At 43.8% G+C, this 20,809-nt stretch overlaps 1 protein-coding gene and 1 long non-coding RNA gene across 2 annotated transcripts in view; both read right to left on the bottom strand.

The window, feature by feature from the left end:
- MAML2 (mastermind like transcriptional coactivator 2) overlaps window positions 1-20,809 on the bottom strand; it is a 207,975-nt gene that overhangs the window by 84,145 nt on the left and 103,021 nt on the right. The gene's annotated exons all lie outside the window — the stretch shown is intronic.
- Window positions 188-2,359, bottom strand: LOC118168192. Its single transcript, XR_004751411.1, has 2 exons — window positions 2,209-2,359; window positions 188-1,680 (listed from the first exon to the last, which is right to left on the bottom strand). It is a non-coding gene; the product is annotated as an uncharacterized LOC118168192 (long non-coding RNA).

Below are 20,809 nucleotides of genomic sequence, written 5' to 3'. Positions count from 1 at the left end.
TGCTGGCAGAAATCAGTGGATATTGGCAGGCAAACTTGGATGGGATTCATACAGGGAGAGGGCAGGGAGGGAAGAAAGGGCACACTGTGGCCCTCAGTGCCTTCGTTTTCCTTGCAGAAAGCATGAGGGGAAGGAGGTCACAGGTGGGGTGAGGGCTCTCCTCACAGGCCAGGATACTGGGCTGAAGGCAGGCTTTGAAACACTTAGATCTTTGTCAGGTATCTGCAAGGCCTGTTCCCTCCTGATGGAAGGCACTCAGCTGGCCCCTGGAACACAGCCCCCAGAAGTTTTCTTCTGTTTGTCTGACAACGCTTCTAGATACACTGTTCCGCCTATCCTACCTTTTGAAGTAGGGGTTGTAAGGCCTTCTCAAAGCCATGTACAATGTGTGTGCTGGAACAGAGATGCCTCAGGCTTCAAAATGCTCTGACAAGCTGCTGGGAGAAGCTGTCAGCCCTCCTTCACCCTGCTGCAGAGACAGGCAGGAGAAATGAGGCTTCTGTTGACCAAGGTGTCCCACCTTTATGCCTGCGAGAGGTCCTAGTAAGCCTGAGCCTTACTGAAGTCAATGGAAAACTCATATCAGGCCCCGAGGATGGACCTTACTGCTTCAGAGCTTAAAAGAAGAACCTGGCCCTGACTGCCTGGCAACTATTCAAAACGGCTCTTAGTTATAAAGAACAAATTGTAAGTTCTCGTGTAATGTCCCTGGCAGAATTCAAACTTGTAAAAGAAAAGCCTGTAAACATCATCCCCACTCAGGAACTGTGCAGTGTTATTTTCTGACCCCGATGCACTTTGACATATCGCAGAACTAAGCAGGTTGAACCTCGCGCTGTCACTCCCGAATGACAAATCTCAAAACGAGCTGCCCGCTTTCTCTCCCGTTTCCTTCTCTCCCTGCCTAATACAAAGACCTAAAACGATGACATACGGCTTAGAAATGACTTCAAGTACAGCAGGGAGATTACGAGCAAAAGCAGATCACGAGCTCTGATTTTGCATTTACCTGCTCAGCACGCAGCAGCCAGGAGCTTGTCTCAGAGCCCTGTGCCCCTCCGTGGAGCCGGGGGGGTGAGTGTGAGTGATTTGTTTACATGCCGCAGGAACAAAGTCATGTCATGGAAATTCTGCAAACGGCTTTGCTGAATTTCACTTTTGCATTTTTCCAGCTCTTAGTAGTGCCTAGTTGAAAGGGAGCACAGCTTCTCCTGAGCCCGAATTCTCCTCGGCTGGTGGATTATTTATTAAACGGCAATGGTAGGCTGAAGCTGTTTTCACTTAAGAACAGTTCGTTCAAAGCCTAATGGAGAAGGAGAGTTGCCATAGTTACCTGTGCAAGCCCTCGGCAGGCACAGTTACTTCCTAGAACCTGAGAGTTTAGGTCAACTTGCAAATTTTTCAGACAAAGCTCAACGATTTGCTATTTCATGCAAGAGATTTGCAGTTATCAAGCCAGGAGGAGGAGTGCAAGCAGCGGGCAGGGTTGTCCCCCCACCCCTTCTTTTTGCTGGCCCAAGCAGCCCGTGGGGTTCACACCAGCTGGAAGTTCTGCAGGGTATCTGGACAGCTGGGGAGGAGCTTGGAGTAAAAACACATTTAGATCTTGGCACCGGTTTCAGCCGACCAATCCAGCCCATCATTAACAGCTTCTGTACAGCACTGCTCTTCCTCTAGGGGCTGTAAAAATGAACAAAACCTTTGTTCAAACTAAACTTCCTTTCCTTGTCTGCCGTTCCTGCAGACTTTCCATTCTAGTGGTCCTATTGTTTCACTTGGAAATGTCAGAGAGCTGCACAGCATGCCCATTTTATAAGGAATATGTTCCATTTTAGGAGGCCAAAATCTTACACTGTGTCGTTCCACAATTAATTTACTTGAAACTTGCTTGGGCTCACTATGCCTTGTCTGAAGTAGCCTTATTTTTTCCTTTTTATTTTCTTTCTTTCTTTTCTAGGCCCCACATCTGTATTTGGACTGGTAGCTGCTGCAGGCACTAGCCTTGCACCTGAGCAAATAGGATTGCTGAGGACAAGATGAGCTCCTTTGTGCAGGGTGATTTGGACACTGGGCATTTCAATGAGTGGCCATTTCGCTTTTGAACATCCTTTACTGGAAGTGGCAAGAAAGAGTAAATACCCTGATTGTATCATCTGCTAAGTGGGTCATTCCTACAAAGGGGACTGGAAAATCTGTGCTCCTACTCACAGTTTCCTTCAGTAGCTGTAGTGTTGGAGAGAGCACAGGGGAGAAAGATGTGTGTGGAGACTTAATTCTCCTGAGAACCAGCAAATTTGGGCAACTCATGAACTGCCAGTCCTACATCCCCATAGTGCCCAGGTCTCCATATCACACTGCTTTTCTCTCCTCTCAGCCCCTTCCCCCATCAGCTTTTTATCATGGTTTCAGTCATAAGCAGGTCCCTGCCAATCAGCACAACTGCAATTTAATTAGGCAGCAGGTGATAGGAGCACAGTGAAGAGTGCCCACATGCACTGGCCACCTCTGTCATTAACAGCTTAAGTTTAGCGAGATCACATCGGTGGTCTTGCTGCTCCAGTATGGGATGGATATTGTTTGTGACCTGGGAGCAGAGATTCAGAGGGATTTAGGTCCCTAAATCCTTCTCAAAACCAGTGGGGATTAAGTGTCAAAGCTGAGCAGCTGTCCAAACCCCTCTGGAAGATCTGAGGCTGAGTTATAGGGTGCCCACTCAAGCAGTCCCACTTGCCTTTCTGACAGTATGGTTGACATGCCTTGGGGAGAAAAGCTAGCAGATAAAAAGAGAAGATGATGAGAAGGTTGGATGAGGAAGGGAAGAAGCACTCTAAAGGACATGGGAAAAGAAGGAAATGACCCACCCACCTGAGAGAATGAGGAAGAGGAGAGTGACAGTGACAGACGGTGTATAATTCAGTCTGAGAAACAGAAAACATTGAAGGCAGAGATCTGCAACGAGACCCCAGAGAACTGAAGGAGAATGAATGAACGAACCAAAGGAACAAAGCATGGTAGGCCCCAAGAGGTTATTTTTCTGTATTGCGGGGGCAGATCTTCACTACCCTCAAGTTTTAAGGGGCAGTTTGTATGTGAAGTAGTTTGTAATTAGTGAACCCTTGCACAATGCACCCATGCTTCCATCTGCTCTTATCTATGACTGTTATATTAAAATAGTGTGTTCCTGGCTCTATGATTAGAACTGGGGACATTTGATGTCCTGAGACGATAACCATGAAAGCTCACTATGCTATCTGAGCTGTAGTTGCTTAGGGTCTCTGCCCTCCATAGCATTTCTCCCCTTGCCCTGACAACACCAAGCCAATTCCAGTCAGATGTGGCAGACCAGCAGAAGTCTCAGAGAAACAAGGCTCTTACACATTGCATGAATTAGCAGCTGGGAAGAGGAGAAAATGCAACCTGGGATGCAGACTTGGGAGATGCTGTCTGAACCCCGCCGTATTTGTTCAGCAGAGACTGGCACAGTGACAAATTGACCCAGCTGGCATCTGACATCTTCTGCCTGGTGAGGATGTTACAGGACACAGAAGAAGGAGCTAGGTGCATCGTGGTTGGTAAAAAGAGGGGATGCAAAAGGACAAAGGACTAAAATCTGTAAGAAACTCAGCTTCTGTTTCTGTTTCTTTACTGTCTCAGTTTTCAGAGGTAAATTACCCTGGGTGATTTGGGCCATAAAAGCTTTTGAGTCATCTTCACTATTTAGCTGTGAAAGATGAGACGGTTCAGTTCAAATCACTAATCTGAAGACATGTTAAATAATTAACAGTATACGGTTTGCAGTGCTATTTACCGTCCCACGGGGCTGCTGGTTGTATGACCTTATAGCAGCCTGACTTCATAAAGAGCACTCCGAAGGAGAAGCTGGCATGGCCATGGGACTGCACACTGACAAAGCTTCTTAAAATAAGGAACTGTAATTCAATATTAGCCGAATCAATATGTGTGGTACAGCGGGTGGAACAGGTAGTTTGTGCCGGTTCTTTTGGGCTTCACATAAATCGAGTGACTTAAACAATAGGCAAAACTGCAGAGGAAAGAAAGGGAATGTAGCATACGTCAGTGCCAAAGCTTCAATGCATTCATATGATGCAGTAAACTAAGGTCACTGCCTTTGTTAAGAAAATCTTGGCAAATTGCATCTGCTGTAGAGGTCAGGCAATTATGTTCACAAGGAAACACAAACTTGCATGTTATTTAACGTTTCCAGCCTCTGTAGCACAGTCCTACGTCAGTTTAAATATACAACATCCCTGATGAGTAATAGATACTGCTGAACATGCGGCTTTCTTACAAGCTCAGTTCTAACAGCGGTAGAAACATTTATGGCAAAGTTGTGCTTTCACTGAGTGACTTCTTTGAAATGGAAAAATGCTGAGAATAACTCAAAAATGAAATTGAGTTATTTATTTTGCTTCTTTCCAAGTTTTCTATTTTATGTTAGCTTTTATTTAACTTTGTTTCAAGTGTACATTTCCTTTTTGAGTTCATCATTTTGTTCCAGGTTTGCCAGTGCTCTCAGCACAGGTCAGCCTCTCTGTTCTCAAACTGGCCAAGCTCCTTTATCATGAAATCTGTCAAATTGCAGAACGATAAACTAGCAGATAATCACTAAATGTTATATGGATTGGCATTAGAAGCAAACTAAAATGCCAGATCATTCAGAATCTTGCAAAACTAAACTCTTTTCCAGGAAAAAAAAAATCTATATTTTTCTACTTTTATCTCAATTTAGCTGAACTGCTAACTATAGTGTGCAGCTTTTGGCTGAAGATGGTTTTGGCATCAGAAGACTAGAAGGTGGCAAATATGGCATCCATTTTTAAAAAAAGTACTAGGGAAAATGCTTATACCAAACAAAATATATACATAACAAAATTTAAAGAATACAGAAGAGTAGCTTTAGGTGACACCTGGATAAATAGGATATACTGCAAAAGTCCAGCTCAGCTTTTGCAAAGGAAAGTTGTACTTGTGACTTTAGTAAGGTTTTCTGAAGGAGATAACAAGCATGTGGCCACGGGGAATTCAGTTGACACAGCTTAACTGGAAAGCTTGTGCCCAAAGGCACTCAGCAAGATCACTTGTTAGAGATGATTAATAAACTAATCTGTTGTGGGGTAAGAGGGAAGGTCTTCACATCGATACAACGTTGGTTAAAAGGCAGTGGAAGGATAAGAACAAATTACCAGATTTCCAGCAACTGGGCGATAGAAGAACAGATGATATTCAATGTAGACAAATATAAAATCCAACACGTGGAAAACTGTCCTTACTCTGCCTACAGGGATGGGCTCCACACACAGGGTTGCTTCCTGGGAATGAGAACCCAAGGTCAGAGCAGACGGTGCTACAAAGACCATCTCACAGCGCTCACAAGTGCAAGTATCCAGACAGCAAGCCAGATGCCAGCAAAGGAACAGAGAGCAAAGCAAAGACACATCATGCTGCTACTGTTAAAATTCATTCTCCTGTCTCAAAAAGAACACAGTAGAATGAAAAGTATGTAGAAAAGGACAAAAAGGACAGCCAAAGGAAAACAAACAACAAAAACAACATCAACACACCAGGTTATATAGAAGATCAGTTTAATAGACTAAGACTTTTCATCCCAGGAAAGGAAAAACTGAGGGTGAATATGATTTAAGTATATAAAATGTGTTGTTTGGAGAAGGTGAACAATGACCAATGAGTCTTCCAATGCAAGAGTTGGAGGACGTCACAAAAAATTAACACACGACGAGGTAACAGCAAGCAAGGAGGGCCTTTTGTGAAGTACAGCTATGGGGCCATTTCTGTCGAGATGTTATACATACTAGAAGTTTAAATGGGTTCGGAAAGCAACTGGACAAATTCATTGAAGAAAAATCCATTCCAGCTATTAAATGCACAGACACCATTTATTGATGCTTAGCCAGAGATGGATGGAGGCTGGGAGAGCATCCTGGGGAAATGTAATATATGCTTATCTGATTATTGTGCTTTTCCGCTAATGACCACTAAGAGTGACAGGATACAGAACCAGACAAACCTTTGTTCTTAGGTGGTCCAGACTTCTTACTTTCTAATTTGCGATTACTCTGAATTTTTAAGGCACGTATTTTTGTGTGCAAAATGAAAAATCTTTTTTTTTTTTTTTTTTCTCTCTCTGTTTATTTCAAACTGCTCTCGGTTTAGTGGTGAAGATTTAGGAAATACAGTGGGAGGGAATACAATAAATTTTGGGGGTTCTTATCTCTTCTCACCTGCAAATGTCATATATAATATGCTCATATCAGAGACAGAAGATCTGAGTTGTCACCTGGTGAAGACCACTGGGTTCTGCTGAAATATAACATTAATAAATATCAGTGAAGGCATCTGTTCCTGCAGACATGGGCGATTTTACTCCAAAAGCAGAGCAACTTAGTGGATATTTACATTTCCTTGAACAGTTTTGTTTCACTGAGTGAGAGTTGTGCCTTCATTTCATAAAATAATAGCTCCAGACAAAGACAACTGTCCCCCATTTTGGAACATCAAAGACATCTAACTGGCTTGAAATGGTCTCGTATGCCAAAATAAGGCCTCACGCCTACTTTTGGACTCTGCCATGTAAAACGCTTGACCTAAGAAATGTCCCAAGACAGACACAGGATACCAAGTTTAGGTCACCTTAGCACATACACAGTCCCATACTGTTTACATGAAAGCTCCCAAACTCCTCTCTCATTACTAAGCCCAAATTAACTCATGTCAGTGTTGAAACAAACCACAAGAAAACATAAGCACTGGTCTGTCAGAAGCATCTGCACAGATCTGAGACTGAGTTCACAATGCTGCAGACTTCATGCTTTAGAGATCAGCTCAGCCACGTCCTTCAGAATAAGCTGGAATGCCATTTCCCCTGGGTGAAATTCATTGAAACTGATGGATATGTTGTTACGGGAAATCCCACTGGGGATGAGATTTTACTTCCAGTGCTTCACTTTTGAAAACACCAAATGATTTAGTTGTAATTGTGTAATTCTGAAATGGAAGGAGGGAATGGGTGATCTAAGAACAGGTTTGTCATCTCCAGTCACTAAATACCGACAGGTTAAAACCTTCATTTAAACTTGAAGCATGGGTGAAAACAGATATTATTGTTCTGCACTAAAAATAAGCACACAGATCGACCTCTTTGGCTGCAACGGGAGAATCCTATTCTTTACCATTTGATCAAAAACTACAATCACTTTTAGGGAGGCTCCAGAACAGGACAGGCTGGTGCTCCACTTGAGTTTAAGAAGCCACATTGCTGCTGCTGCTGTTATTCCTACTTGCACACCCTGCTTTAGGAAAGAGAAGGCTTAGGATGTATACACAAGTGAGCTCAGGGGAGGTTTCCCACTGGTTTTAGCCAGCTTTAGGTGATGGCAATGTTCACACTGAAGACTGAGCTGCCCCCAGATCTCCCACCCTTCCTATGGTGCCAACTGGCTGCGATACCCTGCTGGTGTCAGCCAGGATGAGAGCTAAAGATGATCACGTTTTTTCCTGTCAGTCTGACTTCTCCACCTTTCAGGCTTGTCCCTGGTCTCCCCTGCCCTCCGCATGACAAGCAAGCCCCAGTCCTTGTGTTTTTCTCCTCCCGGTTCCTCTGCTCGCCTTCTGTTTTCATCCTTCGCGCCCTCTGTTTTTCCTGATAAAGCTAACAATGCTGCCGTTGTTTTGCTCCCTGCTGCTGCTGAGAGCTCTATTTTTAATCACGATTAATGCGGGGGCCAAAACAAAGCCCAACTTATCGCTCGCCCACATTGTTTGTAAAGGGGCTGTTATGTCTGAGCTAAACAGGTAACGGGGCAAGCCTCTCGCCAGGCAGCTTCCCAGCCTCCTTCGGAGTCAAGCAGTGCTCAGTGCCTCTGTGACTCCTGCCAACAAAAACTGCATTTCAGGTTTGCTTAATATACTATTTTTTAATTAATTTGAGGCCTTCTACATGCTTAATGCTCCTCTGCTCCCTGCAGCCTTCAATATTTGCAGCCTCCATGAGAGTGCATGGCACAGTGTGGATGGATGCTGGGTACGTGGCACTGGTTCCTGGGCCGTCTGTCACTTCCGTGACCATCTTGGACTTTTTGAGAAAGAGTCCGTTTGTGAATAAAGATGCCTTATGTATACCTTGAGAGAAATCTGTAGCTCTTTTCCTGACGGTGGATTATTTTGGCCATCATTAGGCCGCCTTGACCACTTTTGACTTACCGTACCTGACAAGAGGGATGCTGATGGATTATCTCAACCACCTAACTCATGATGGTACCCTAAAATAACAGCCACAACTAGTTAGAGCCCATTTCCTCAATTTCTGAATATGCCCCAATACATCCTAGCTTAGACAGAGAAGCAGGCACCTCAGTGCCATTACAGCTTAGGAGGGACTTTGACTTCCTACCATTCACTACCGATGTCCTTTCTGTTAACGCGTTTGGGCCTTCCCCATCAGGTTTGGCCTTGGTCTCCCTTATCCTCTGCCCTGTTTAAGCCTGAAGACTTTTGAATGTTACATAAAAAATGGTCTGCCCATGGTGAAAGGCCTCCAGAGTCCTTCAGAGCTCACCATGCAGGCAGGCAGCTTTGGTACTACGTCACCTGAACGGGCAGCTGCACTAAATGCTGCGGTGACCTCAAGAGAATAATATTATTTTCTTTGAATCTTTCTTAGGTTTATTTCCTAAACTGCTTATTTGTCTAATTTACAGGAACTGGTTACATTCCAGTTTTGCACACAAAGAAATAATAAAATCATCTTAATTTCAAAAGACATTGCTTATCAAATGCATTTTTCATAGACGAGGTATTTGTTGAGCATTAGTGTGTCAAGGCAGATTTCTTCGCTTGTGCCAACAGCCAGTTTTCCCTGAAGAACTGAATGTATTTAAAATATTTTGAGCCCCCACTTTCTGCTTCGCTTGGTAAATAATTTCACTTTTCTTCCAAAAGTTGACCTTCTTTCATCAGATAGCAATCCATATTATTGCAACCTCCTGGAACAGAGGAATGTTATTGACAGAATGAATATTTAGCTACAGAAGTCATTTTATTTATTTATTTACTTACTTACTTTACTGCAGCAAAATGCTAAATTTGCACATTTCTAACTAGCATATGTGTCAACATACTTTTTGCTTAATCTGTACAAACCAGGTTATGTTCAGTGGGTATCTTTAACTAGTCCTCAGGGTTATTTTTTCCCACTTGATTTAACACACCTTCAGGAATTCAATGGAAGGTCGGCTTTAGCAAACTTCCATGTATTTGACTTTCCGTGCATTCAGGCAGCTCAGGTACATCACTAGCAGATTCTAAAGGCATGCAAAAATGCACAGTGGAAATTTTATTGAAGGATGCCCATAATGTTAACTACTTGCAGCTGCTCTATTAAAAAACAACATTATCAGCTTCAGGCTGAGGTCGGTTACTGAAATGGTTAGGGACTAAGCTGTCTACTTAGTTTGAGTATATACTTTATTTGAGCAAATGAAGTGAATAAGCATGTGTGCAAATGATCAGACATGCTGATTTGTGTGTGATTACTCAAGTCAAATGTTTAATTTGCATAACTGAATGCAAATTAGGTACAGAACTGCAGGCTAATGTGAAGCATGCCATTTGGCGCCTGACAGTTTTAAAAATCAGACTCAAAACCTCTGTGCTTAGTGTAACTAAATCAGATCAGTGGAATTCAGCGCAGAAGATATATATCACTCGATTCTGCTTACAATTATTTGCCAATAAGGGAGGATGACATGTAAACAAGCAGCAGAGCTACAAGTCTGCTTCATTGTCTGTCTCTCCAAGAGAAACCGATATTCGGAGCTTCTAGAATATTCCTTCTCCCCTTATATTTTATAAAAAAAAAAAATCTGACAAAGAAAAGGCTATGACTGTACAAGGCTATGCAAGGGCTCCCTTAGAATAGCTGTTTGGCTGTTTTTTTGGAAGTGGAAGTTTTCCGCTGTACGTGGTCCTCAAATTATTTTTAGCTTTGTTTGTTTACAGTCTGGAATGACATATTCAACGTGATTTGATGTTTCCTAGTATTCTTGATCCACTCCTTTCCAAGGGAAGCAGTGGAAAGTGTACGACGTAGTAAACTGAATGCAAGACCTCGTATGAGGAAAATATTTGTAGAGAACAATCTGACACGGACTGGGAGCCGAACTGGGTGATCTAATGGGCATTACATGGTTAGAGTCTAATGATTCATAATAGCAAAATGGCAAAATGGTAAAATGACAATTCTAATGGTATTTATGAATGCAGCAAGTAGGGTTTTTTTGTGTGTTTGTATTTGCAATGCTGACTGACTGTAACATATTAAAAAGTGCATTAACTGCACAAGATGTCCCTTTGTAATGTCTATAGGCTGGTCATAAACCCAAACATTTTCAAGCCAGGCTTGGGACTAGAAAAATAGCCAGGAGACCAAAATCTGGCTGAAGAAATCCTAAACTGCAGCCTATGTATATATTCCAATTTGCTACCTTACATTTGAAGATTCAGTCCCCGTTGAGGCTGCTCCTGAGCATGGAACCACTGCCTGAAGGAAGGTACCCCAAACTCTTAGAATCACGGAGGCAAAAGATGCAGAGTTAAAAACCGAAAGAGCCCTACAAGCCCCAAAGGTCACGATGTTGCCTGCCCAGTTCATGATTTATGAAGGACCGAGGTTGGCAACACTCGGGAACTGACTCATGAACACTCTGCTTTCTCAATCAGGGGAAAAAGCAGCAGAGGGAAATGTCAGAGACGCCTTCCATTTGTCTTCCCCACAGCATGCAGAGCCAGAAGAAGCCCTGCGGTGTGGTGCACAGGGGACCAGGGCTGGAGAGACTCCACAGAGGTCATCCACATACTTGGCCTTTGAGGACAGCCAGTTCACCACCCACACCCAAAACAAAGGTCTGCCGTGTCCAAATGGTGCTTCTGGCTGTGCCACCACTACAGGTGCAAACACGAAGGAACTATGGACAAAGGCGTTCCTGCTTTGCTGGACTATCTCAAGTGCTGTGTGCGCATTTTCTGAGGTGAAGCCCAAAGCCAGAAGACAGAAACCACTTCTATTTATCCAAAGTTTTTAAGAGTATCTTTTACTATCTCCGTGAATAATGCAGAACCTGGAAGAGAGGCAAGTATTGATCGTGTATGATGGATTGGTAGAAGAAAAAGTCTTCTAGTGAGCTGTGTGAGCCTTCCACACATATTTGCTGCAGATACGCATTTCTGGGAACATGCAGAGTTAGCCTGCAAATCCCACTGCTTTGCTGTAGGTGAAACTGAGCTAACAGCAAGGACAAGGGTTGTTTTTCAAAGGCAACAGAGTAAGCAAGTCTGTTCCTGAAGAACCAAGCCATTAACAGCCATGAGAGCGAGATGCAGATATGTCAGAGAGCAGCTGAAGTTAATGGAATTGCACTTCATTATAATTCAACTAAGAATTTGAGCCTCCATCGATGTAAGTTCACTGGCAGACTCATGACGATCAATATGTATGTGTATATATATCACAGTTGGCATGCAGACTGATTTGGCTAAATTCAGCTTCCAGCCATTAAAGCCCATTCTAGCTCTGCCTGCATGGCTGCAGCACTTTCTTACCCGTCTGCTGTGCCCCATGCAGCAACCTGCCGACTAACAAAGTCAGTCCTCACCTTTCTCGTTAATAAAACAAACAGACTAAGCTAGAAGATACCACAATTCAGTTCAAAAGCAGTTTCATCAGTGTTAAACCCATTACAGATATGCTGGTTCTTGCCCAGTAGGATATATCTATGTGACTTCAGAATCTGTTCTCATCCAGTAGGACATCACAGAGTCACAGAATCATCTAGGTTGGAAGAGACCTCCAAGATCACCGAGTCCACCCTCAATATATCTGTATGACTTCAGACTCAGTTCTTGCCCAGTAGGATATATCTGTATGACCTCAGACTCATAACTCAGCTACCCCAGCTTGCCACGTTGCCATGTGTCAGCTCATCCATGGCACCTCTGTCTGTGCAGGTTTGTGCATTCACAGACCTTAGCAAATGAGATGCAATTCAAGTTATCTCAAACTCAATTATACTTCAATGACGGCGGGGTGTGCTAAGTCCCATTTCCATGTATCTGTCAGGAACCAGGAGTGTGCGCATGAACGGTCGCTACTGGTAATCAGAAGGGCAGAGTTAATGCAGTTGTGGTAACCTACTTGAGAATCTGAGCTCTATGTACGTACAGGCTGCAGAGGAGGTGTTGGTTGACAGAGGTCAGATTTTCCTGCCTTTTCTCGACGACTACTTTATTCCTTTTTCAGTGATACTATGCAGGTCTTCAGCAGTTGCCAAATTTCAAGCAAGGATTTTAACCTCACTCACAGAAATAACAAAATTCTTTTGGCCAGGACTGCAAGAGCTTGATGATTTCAGTGGACTCTGTTAGGATTTAGAGTCTTCAGGGAAAAACTTAATCAGCATTTGCAATGCAATGCTGGTGTACAAAGAATCAAGTAGAAATTGGGATATTCCCCCAGCCAAGAATCCTAGCGGAGCGATCTGCTGATGTGGCAAGGGCTGGTGGCTGCAGGAAGGCGAGGGGCTTGCAAAGAGCAGGTAGGGTGTCTGGGCTGCTAGGGTAGGAACTGCCGGACAGCCTAGGAGGCTCAGTAAGAGTAGGATACCAATCTTTTTCAAGCCTTAGGTTGTGGCTCTGTAGAGAAACTACTCTGAATTAAATGATAGCTGCCGCTGGATATGGTCCTGCTCCTCTCCTCCCACCCTCCCTTGTGCACTGGCATTTTTCTGGCCTTGGATGAGCTGGGTTGGAGGGCTGAGCCCGCTGACGGCTCTCTGCTCGTTTCCGTGGGGCAGGTGTTCAGCTGATTGAGCTTTCTGAACAGGTTTTCTGGTGGGGTCAGATAATTGTCAGTGCCAGCAGAAGGGGAGTGACAGGGGGCTCAGGCAGTGGAAGAGGAAAGGAGCAGAGCCCTCCTTGTTGGCAGCAGCTAAGCATTAAATAAGCTTAGCAGCATCAAAGTATGACACCATTAGCATTCCTGTCCCACAAAGGAAGAACAATGAATTCAACTTCACATCTTAAGGCTTCAAATCTGATTTTTCTAGCCAATTGTTTCATGATAAGTGACTTCGCCTTGTGTACTGCAAGCAGTGCTGGCAGATGGGGCTGAAACAGAACAATGTTTTGAACCTTTCTCTTCCCTGAATCCTCATGAACACAAACCATCCCTGGTCATAGCTGTGTAAGCCCTCTGGGAAAAGGGTGGTGCAGGGAAGAGCTCTGCAGAGAGCTGCAAACAGTCCATGTGTGCATCTCTTTGGGTGCCGTACTCCAAGCAGATGAGCCCAGGGGTTTGCTTAACCCTCCGAGAGAGACTGAGCCCAGGCTGGACCACTGAAGAGAAGACCCCAGCAGGTTGTTTGTATGGAGTCTGACCTCCTGCAACCCAAAAACCACTTCGCACCAACCCAGGCAGCAGGAAAAGGGCCCAAAGTAACCAACTGTGACAGGAGATAACCTGAATTTTCAGGTGCCTAATAAAAAAAAAAAAAATACCAAAAAAACCTCCCAACAACCCAGCTTCAGAAACATAAAGGCTGCAGGTGAGACAAGGCACGAGGTGTTCAGGTTTATTCTCCTCTCCTCACCGTGCTGCCAGGCTGTCCTGGTCTCACCCCAGCGTGCATGCGGCCACTTCGGGGGTGCCAAGACTAATCCATTAGTGCTGCTCGATAGATGTGGAGAGGTTTCAACAGGGTGAGCTGAAGGAACATAAATCATCCCCGACACAGCAGCTAATTAGGCCAGAGAAATCCAAACTGCCTCAGTGATGAGCCACAAGAGCAACCAGGTCTTACTTTGACACTCCGGGCTTGTGAGGTCTCCTCAGCTCCTGAAAGCCTCCTTAGCTCAACAGATTTTACACAGAACAAATGGCACATGAGCATCAATGTGTCCAACAGCTATAAAACTGGAGAACTGAAAAGTCCCAAATCTCCAGTCTGCACTTTAGCCTCCCTCCATTCTCCCTCTCTTAGACTTCAGTACTATTTTTTGTTATCATCTGGTAATTTGCTGACCTCTCATTTCTCCCCAACAGCTGCAGCTTACTTACTTTGTCTAACATTATTCCAATGAAAGTTTAATGAGATCTTTGCTTTAAATAACCTAATGAAATAAGGGTACCAATTAATCCCTCTAGCCCAAAGTAAGTTCCTCTTTATTTTTGTTCTCTAGAAGAGGCTGTAAAAGTCCCTCCTGTGGAGGGTGGTCCTATAGAGCTTTGTGCTGATTAACCCGTGAGGTTTGATACACATGGTGGGATAGGGGGTTGGAAATTTTCAGTCAGAAAGGGTTTTCCATTGGAGACGTACCAATTCATCAAAACCAATATAGGTGGTGCTTCCAAAAGCAAGAAGTATTACAGAATTTCAGTGCTACAAGAAATCAGAAGAGAGTTCTGAAGTAACATTAAGCCAAATATTAAAATATCAAAATTCACCAGGACATAGAAATTCTGAGTTTCAGCTGATTTAGCAGAAACTTTCATCCCTGTGCACAGCTTGGCCTCCCTGAGTACTTCTCAACGAACGGGTCCTCAGCAGCAGCCACTTTATGCAGCAGTGCAGAAGTTTCAAAGCCAGAAAGGGACCACAAGGAAAAATCCGTCTACATCTCTGTGCAGTGTGAGACACAACACGCCACGCACTAATTTCAGCACTCCTCGGTGAGATGCTGCAGCATTAGCTACGCCTGCTCCCGAGGACTCTGTGCCTCCACTGCAGACCGCAGGTCAAGCACTGGGATATTCGGTCTGGTAAAGCACTGGGAGTGCTGTGCTGCAGCAGCACGGACCTCGGGCAGGCTCGTTTATTCTGCTGAGCTCAACCAGCCCGGGATCTCCCTGCTTGCTACCGTTGGACCGCGCTGGGTATCTGAATTAGCTCATTTGACGTTTATGTATCTCAACGCGGCGCTGCAAGCTGCAGCGTAGACAGAACATTATTTCTAATCTAAATTTATCCAGCTTCAGTTTGCAGCCACTGGATCCTGTTATGTCTCTGTCTACCCATTCTAAAAACCTTCTATTATTAGAAATTAGTGACAGAGTTGAACAGATCACATCCATCACAGCTTTATGATCCTCCCACTGTTTTCCTCACTTCTAAGCCACAGACCCTTCTCTGCGTTCGGGTCTCTTGTTCCCAGCCTCTATTTTACAGCAGGGAAGCAAGCACAAGGCTGAGACTGCAGCTCTTAATGAAGGAAGGCAGTCAGAGGGCAGAGAGTACCAGCAAGTGCATCTGTCACGGTGCAGGCACACTCGCACCGTGTCCATGTTTCACATGGCTGATGGTGCCTGAAAAATGAGTCCAGCTTTGGCGTGACTTCTCACCTGCTAGGTATTTAGCTTCTGACGCACTCTGCTTTGTTCTGGCAGTCATACGCCAGTAAAACTACCTTCGTTTTTCCCCCGGACTGCCCTCTGAATTCATGCATACTGCATAAAACAGGCTCTGTCGCTCGAACGGCCGTCAGACCACAACTGGTTTTGGAGAGGGCTCCGACACGGCTCTCGGCGTGCGGGATCAGGTTCATCCGCAGGGACGAGGAGAATTCTTTGTCTGCAAATTGCAGTTTTCAAAAGTTCAGTGCAAGTTCCCTGCACAGCCCTGACGTTTGCGCTCTGCCCACACAATCCAAGTGAACAATGAACTGTGGGAAACATTCCTCTGCCTCCCTTGCTGAGATGCCAGATTGGGATGCAAAGCTAGGATTTATAGAGTTAAGAATTACACAAGGTTATACGGCTATATAAAATGCAATTAAGATGCAAAGAATATTTTATAGCCTGACTGCATCAGTGTCATAGAATTTCATAGCTGACTGTGTGTTTTTCCATTTCCTAGAGCACTCTTTAAAAGCTGAAGGAAATGTATTAAAAGCCAACAAGATTAAATTATACATAGTTCCTATTACTCTGCTCTTATAAAAGGACCTCACATGGACACCTCAACCTGAAACACGGGAATGATGAGGTTATTTTTGCCATAAGCCAAACATATGTCCTTTAGGTTATGTAAGAAATATTTGTGGTCCCTGCTGGTGTTGTCAGAACGTACATCACATATTAGATTCCTGAATTCACAGAAATACCCTGCTATTAAAACTAAACAAAAGGGATTTAACGGGTTGGACTAATGAATTTCAGGAACTGATTATTCGTGGCAGTATGATACCAGCTGACGTGTTAAAAACAGTGAAATAAAGTAGGACCTTGCCTAAATAAGATTTATACGCAGTGCCAGCTAACTGGTAAAAAATAGCAATAACCTTTTAAAACATTAATTTAGGCTTTTATTAGAATACAAAGAACCTCTAGTTTTTGAAAGCAGGCATTGTCTCCCCTTTTAATTTCAACAGCACCATGGCTTGAATACAACACAGCAGGGTGTGTGTTTTCTAAAGTTGGGTTATTATCAGAGTGCTCAATGCAGTTTGCCAATAAGCCTTTATTTGGCAAAGCTTAAAACTGCTGACAAATGAGATTCTTCCTACAGCAGTAAAACAAGGCACAGTTAAATATGCCTAATTACAAAAACACACCGAGAACCACTGCGAAGTATGTACATCGCTGAAAAATCAAATGATCCCCGCATCCCAACCGAAGGGCTGGCATCCCAGCGCCATCGAACCGCATGGATCGGACACGTATAAACCTGAAAGACCTGGGGACGAGCTCCTGGTGCTGGTGCAATCCCGCTGTGGCTCACAGACCCCTTGCCCAGTGCTCAACCCAACTCCCAGCAGCGACGTGGCTTCTGCTCCCGCCGTTGCGCTGGCTTTTGGGAGCAGTCCAACCACAGCAAAACGAGTACCCCACAAGATCAGAGGCAAGTTTAAGCACAAAAAGGGAGAAAGCTGAAAATCAGTTTGTCATTTTGAACCGCCAGTTGAATGATTTGGTCATTTGCCTACAGAAGTACGGCAGCGCTTGTTCTCCTGGACACTGCCGTTCCTGTTCTGGACCTCTGCTCCTTCCTCCCTATGTGCAAAGCAATACAGAGATGAGAGCATAATTAAAACCTTGAAAGTAAAAGGAAAAAATAATCTGTTAAAACATATTTCTTCATATCATTCTCCAAGGTAGGACGGGGTCACTGCTGGACTTTTTTCTCTGGCAGTGCAGGATAATGTGCACCGCGAGTTCAGATGTGAACCTCGCTTGAAGACAATTACACATAACACTAATGAACTCGGTTCTAGCTCCAAGGGAATTGCTAGTGTTTTGTGGGAGATTAATTTGCCCAGTTGGGCTAAAGGTTGTTCCTAATGTATTTTCTGTTGTGTTTCATCCAGCAGCATTTCAGTAGCTATTTGTGAGCAACATTCCCTGATGAGAGAATATAAGCAAGGAAGAACGACAGAGAACACGACTGAGAAACAGAAAATGATTTAAAATTGCATTTTGATTGAAGATCAGAGTCTATTTAGTTGACATAGTATAAAACTTCGGAGCAGAAATCTTTCTTGACCTCAATTTCAGGACACTTAATAGTATTCCCGGGCAAAACTCAAGACAAAGAGGAGTAAATCAGTACAGCGAGATGGAACAATGCAGCTTCATGTCTCTGCTGTATTTTTGGCATATTTTAAAGATTTCATACTTACCAGACATATTTATAAAAACCCATTAGGAACCACAAGGAGGAATAGCCCATTACAGCAAAAGCCAGAGGCTGAAGTAAAATGTGCCATAATATAATGGGGTGTCTTATTTGTTACCATGCCCTGGCCCTTCCTTAGCTGCCACGCGTGTCCCTGGCTGGGGATTTAGAGCAGCTGCCACAATGTGTCTCAGGCTCTTATGGGGAGACTATAGTTAAGAAACTAACTTAAAGGTTTCGTATTTATGCTCACTACTTTCAGGATCAAATTTTCTTAGTTTGCAGCATACTTTTCCTGAGCATTACCCCCCTCAAACTCAAATTGCAGTTTGAAAATCTGACTTGGTACTTTCCCGTTCCTTCTGTGCCAGCTGAGGTGTGCTGCATTTGCGCCTAAACAACATTAGCAATCTTGTCAGGAATGCCTGAAGTGCCTCTGGAACCCCAGCTTTCCTTTTCAAAAGCATTTAAATCATAAGGGAGCACGCATGATAGACAATCAATTTGCTTAGGTTCCCAAATGCACCGAGTCACTTTTGAAAATAAGACCCAGCCCCGAAGGTCGTGTAAAAGCACTTTTGAAAACTTTACACACCAGCTCAAATTCACCTCCCTTGTATTGATAATAGAGCTCAGGCTGAAACAGGATACCTGGGAATGATTTGTGAGCCCAAAAGATCCCGGTTGCATCGTGAGATGCCAGGTTAGGCTTGCAGAGGAGCTTTTCATCGATCATAAGTGATCTGCAGATAACAGCATGCTTGATGTGTGTCCTTCTGAAAACGGCAGCTGTTAAATGGGTAGGGGGAAACTAGGAGAACAATGCACAATGTATGACTTAGGAAATCAATAGCTTAGTGGAATATGTATTGGAAGTATGGAAAGTGCACCGTTCAGGTCACTCAACGCTATGCATATACCTAAAACTGAACTGCTGTTTATGATGCACTTGTAAGGGGCTGTGACGGCAGCACACGGAGCAGTGCTGCTGGTGCCCAGGGGACGTGGAAACCCTGCAGGGAAACCACAAGTCAGCAGCAAAGTGACGATGCAGGTGGAAGGTCCGATATATGAGAAAGTTATCCACAGACGGCGTGCTCGAGCACTGAGTTAAAGTGCCTGGCTAATATAAATGCCTCGGGAGCAGAGCTGTTATTCACAGGGGCATTTGAAGCCAGGGAACATCAGGGCTGGATTCAAAAACCTGGATGTGCAAAGACATACATCAGCTGGCAAGTTAGCATGTGTCAGCAGAGCTGTGGTAACTCCTTACCTGGGCACTTTTAGCCCCCAAATCCATTTTCCCTGACCGTTCTGAAAAAGGTTCAAGCCAAACTGCATTTGTTGCCTGCTAGAAGAGAGCTCACGGACACCAGCAGAGCTCAGGGAGGATAACTTGTTTGTGAGGCCAAGAGTTAACAAAAAAAAAAAAAAAAGAGAGAGAGAGAAAAAAAAACTTCTGGATATCAGCAAAAAGAAATCCTAATTCTGAGATCTGCTGGGTTTTATTGTTGTGTCTCTGGGAAGAAGTGGAAAACTTATTGCTTGGGTTGTTTAAAACTAGACTGTCAAAATACAAGACAGTGTGCTAGAAGGAGTATCTCCGAAGGACCAAGGAGATTAATTAGATGTCCCCATGGCCTGGACAGCTTTCTTCAGCTCTTATTTCTGTAACTTTCAGATGACCTTCTGTGAAGCATTGGGTGAACTGGTTTAAAGAGAAAAATGATTTTTTCTCTTGAATGCCCCTGAATTTCCCTTCTGTTGTAGATTCAGTTTCCCGGACCATTTTCGGAAGCTCTCCCAAGTATGTTTTCCTACTTTCTTTCTGAAATTGGGAGTGACAAAATACCCCGAGAAAAGATATTCTCATAGCATTTCCAGCTGGGACCAGACGCAAAGGTTGCCAAAAACCTCGTGAGAAAGTTTATTATCAAGAGATTTCTGACCCCATCCTTCAAAGTGCTGCTCACTGCTACCACATCGCCAGAACTGACTCCATGCTCTGCTGTTCCTGAAATTTGCCCATCACTCCCCGGTGCTATCATTATTATTTTTTTTTTCCCTCCCCCTTCCCACATTTTATTTCACATCCCGGAGCAGTCCCACAGCACACAAACTTGTCATTTCCAGTGGAATGAACTCAAAAGCGGTGCTCAACCTCATGCGTTCAACCAGCGGTAGGCTGCGCAGCCCGTGCAACTGTGTGAAAATTAGTCCAAAGCAAAACACCCCATGACACGCATGGTGTAGACAAAGAGGCCCTGGCACCCACAGGACCTCTTGCTAATACATGCCGATAGCATGACCAGGTCCACGTCTACTCGTGCGAGAATCTTGGTGATGCTGCCCTCTCTGTCTTAATACATAGGCTTTAATTAGCACACTGCTTCCCCACCAGACACCTTGTTAAAGATCTCCTTCATGGCAAGTGCCTTGAGGTCTTCAGCCAAAAGACACCCTGCAAAATATTATGGAAAGAGTGCAACTAGTATCCAAGTGCCTCAGGAGCCTGGGGGTGTCTCACCTCTGTGATATATGTATGCATATTTAGTCCAAAAGGAAACTGAAATCTCCCAAATGTTCTTCTGTTCGGTAGAATAACAAACCTCTTTTCTTTCAACATGAAATGGAAAGGCCTTTGGTCTTTACATGTTTCTTCTCACACCCTTTCCATAGAGATAACATGGAAAAAAAAAAAGAACAAAGAGGAAAAAAGAAAAAAAAAAAAGTAGATGAAGAAATTTTGTTTTATCAGCTTCACATTTTTTTCCACAGTTTTTATGTTTTCATCCAAATCAGAAAATGTAAACATCAAACTTTCTGATAAGATTTTCACTTCTGCAAAGGACCTTTTTCCTAACAGATTAGCATATACATTAGAAAAAACCTACTACCTACAACACACAGCCAGAGCGTTGGCCTTGGGGCTGCACAGATTTTAGTACAAACATGAGAAGCTTAAACACGAGACTGTAAACATTCTTTGATACTGGAGTGATTGGAAAAATCCCAAAAACCTTGAAGGAAAGAGGAAAGATGTATATTTAGAATTAGCAAGGAAAACAGTAATTAAAGAAAGTAAACAATAATTAAAATATTGCAATATA

The sequence above is a fragment of the Oxyura jamaicensis genome, chromosome 1 (assembly GCF_011077185.1).
Source record: "Oxyura jamaicensis isolate SHBP4307 breed ruddy duck chromosome 1, BPBGC_Ojam_1.0, whole genome shotgun sequence".
NCBI lineage: Eukaryota > Metazoa > Chordata > Aves > Anseriformes > Anatidae > Oxyura > Oxyura jamaicensis.
Note: the sequence above shows the minus strand (reverse complement) of the source record. Positions and strands in the feature narration are given on the sequence as shown.